Source organism: Cornus florida, unplaced genomic scaffold (assembly GCF_030987335.1).
Source record: "Cornus florida cultivar Cherokee Brave unplaced genomic scaffold, ASM3098733v1 CherokeeBrave_3.0.0_Hap2_Chr06, whole genome shotgun sequence".
In the NCBI taxonomy this organism is placed as follows: domain Eukaryota; kingdom Viridiplantae; phylum Streptophyta; class Magnoliopsida; order Cornales; family Cornaceae; genus Cornus; species Cornus florida.
The window spans coordinates 15,868,723-15,872,114 of NW_026775576.1; positions in this window are offsets into that span (position 1 = coordinate 15,868,723).

The window sequence follows — 3,392 nt, forward strand, 5'->3', positions numbered from 1 at the left end:
ATGGAACATCAAACAACAAGCATGGATTGTCCTCCCATCTAAAAAAGTAAAGCAACTATACTACAACTAAGCTAGGGACATGAGAATTAAACTAATTAAACTAAGGAAGATGCACAATCCATCAAGAAATAAGTATGAACCATCAAATAAACATCAAGAGTATTCTATTTAAGCCCATGCCTTTACCATCACTACATTCATAGCATCAACACACATAGACATGCATTAATATCACAAAACCTAGAGATAAACACATAAACATCTATTCTAGCATACATAGACATATGAATAGAATGAAATGATCAATTGGAAGTATTAAACTACACAAATTATTGTAGAAACAAGATTCATACATGAATCAAATGTCAAGACAAGAACTACAACACAAATCCCCTCTAATTACAAAACATCAAAGTCTAAGAAGCATGCTTAGGGCTATCTCTAGCCCCAAGAGAATGGTTTAGCCACTCATTGATGTAGTCATCCAACCTTCAAGGGCTATCTCCATGGTAGGAATAATCTTCTTCTCCTTGATGGAAACCCTAGATGAGTGGAAGAACTCCTAAATAGTATGTATCTCTTTAATCTCTAGACTCCTCTAACCTTTATTTTTATTTTTTTTATTTTTTTTGTATATTGTTCCTTTCGCTCTAAGATTGTATATGTTTAAAATGGCCCAAAATCCTTATTTAGGTAGCTCAAGTGTCACACCCAATGGTCAAACCTCATGCACTAGGACCTCTAAATGATTGCATCATGAGTACACCTTTTAATTGGCTGGAACTCTGTTTTTCTTGCACTTGAGTAGGTTCGATCGATCACAAGGGTGGTCTGATCGATCGAACTATTGCAGTGCCTTTTTGGAATAGTGACAAATCTGAGATATTTTTAGGATATTTTGGGAAAAGGACAAAAGTGATAGGTGGGGATAAGATCAAAGATGTTTGATCAATCGGAGTAATGTTGGATCGATCGAAGAGGAAATTTCCTGGCGATAAGGATAAGAGGCTCGATCCATCTTGGCATGGATGGAACGATCACTCTGAGATCGATCGGAGCTTGGTCTGATTGATCGAAGAATGCTACTTTCCACCACTTTGCTTCCACTTTGCTCCTTTCTTCCATTAAGCTTGAGATTACATCTTTTACGCTCTAATTCAGCTAAATTGATTTATTTTGGGGATACATGCCTGAAAAGGGAAATAACATGAAATTAGACTAAAATAGGAAAATAAGATAGAATAAGGTCCTAGAATGTTCAAGCTTAAGGTGTTTAAATGCGCACTTTTAAGCGCTTATCGACTTACTTTCATCGTTTCCGTATGCTTAATTTTCATACTTGTTTTCATACATTGAGGACAATGTATCGTTTAAGTTTGGGGGTGTTTGGGGTACAACCATATATATGCATGATGTTGTATAGTTCATTTCCAATTGTGGTTATAAAAATAAAAAATAAAAATAAAATCTAAAAATAAAATGTGTGTTTGGGCAAATGATTTCTTGTTGTTGGAACAAAGTTTGGGGGGGAGGGGGGGAGGGTTTGTGATTAATACAGTTTGTATACTTATATATGATATCAAAGAATGGTTGAAAGTTGCTAGTATGCGTGTTTAGATGAAAAAGGGTCCATTGCATGATTTAGGCATCTTATTTTCAAGTTTTTCATCTCTAAATGACATCACACTGCACTTGAGCACACCAAAATTATATGAAATATATATGTATCTCCTTCTTTGTGGTATTGTAGAATTGGCTTCCTGAATTGATGAGTTAAATGAAAGAAATTTTCCTTGGCATTGAAAAATATATATTATAATAATAATAATTTACAATCTTCTACTTCGTCGACCAATTAATCGGACTTTACGTAAAAATGAAGATGTACAAGTAGAGAATGTAGAATGTATGGCTTTTTTGAGTTCGAAACCTAGGGATCCCTAGTAATTATGCATGTTGGAGTGTTTTTATACTTAATGCCCTTAGACCATTTGGAGTCGTTGGCTCAATGCTTGCTACATGGGGTAGTTAGAAAGCTTAAGGAACTTGAACATTACACGGCCATCTATAAAATATATATATATATATATAGTCAAATAAAATTCATGCCTTGGAAAATGATTTCAAAAGACAATTTAAGGATGTGGAAGCCATGATATGAACCATGAAAGGGTTAGAATGCATTTTAAAAAAATAATAATAAAAAAAATAAAATAAAAAATAAATATTCCGGTTCACTTCTAAAAGAAGCTTGAGATGAATTCTATTAAAAATGAGATGTTGAAGGTTGTGTATGTGAACTATTTTATTGATGCATGAATGCTGAAAATTGTAAAGTGTTTTGAGATATCATTGTTTGCATACTTGTTGTAGTCTTCATGATAAAAATCCTCTCCAATGTCATATGTTCCAATTGAAAAGAATGAGCTTTTTGATTAATGTTTATGGGTATCATTTCTGGAAAACCCTTACGAGACTTGACTCGTCCTCTATAGATACCTAGGCGTTTAAAAAACTTGTTGCATATGCTAAATGCAATCGTCACACCCATGAAAGAAGGGATGTCTTATTTTTGTTTTGACTAAGGGATTAGCAAAATGCAAGTTTGGGGTGTGATAAACGCCGTATATTGCATATTTAAGCACCCTTAATTGGATGGTTTAATTTATTTAGCATGTTAATAAAGTATGCTTTACAGGCTTTCTTGTATATTTGTTATTTTCAGGGCTTATCTCCAAAATGGCGTAAAAGCGGGTTTTTACGGGGTTTTAATGAACAAGATGCATGGTGAACGATTGAAACTGACAAAATGGACCTAAGTCCAAGAGCATGCTTAACCTGAGAAAGAATTCAAACCTGGGAAGCTAAGCAAGAAAGAAGAACTTTAACCTTAAAGAGCAAGGTTGGCGTCCGGATGCAAGCTCCAAGTGTATTTATGGCATCCAGACACCTTTTGTAAATCAGGACCAGCAATAGCAATTGCAATTTGAAATAAAATTCCAATAGCAAAAAAATTTGGCACCCTAACACCCAGCTTTACGTCTGGATGCTAAGTGCCACAAGCCTGTACAATAGCACCCAAAGTGTAAAGAATCGGTCATTTCCCTCCTTTCTTTTTTAGGCATTTTTCTTTTCTGTTTTTTCATTTTTGTCTTTTTTCCTATTTCGTCTTTTTCCCTATTTTGTCTTTTCCCGGTTTCCTTTTTCGTTGCATAACCTCACTTTTTGTGCTCGGATTTGATTCCGGCTTTGCATACATCCATGATATTTAATTTCCATGATATCTACATTTTTACTATTGTAGAAAAGCATGTTAGACGTTTACTTTTCTTGTAAAGGGTATGGATGCATAACTTCTTGAAAATATTCTTGAATTTTGGGGTTTTGGTGTA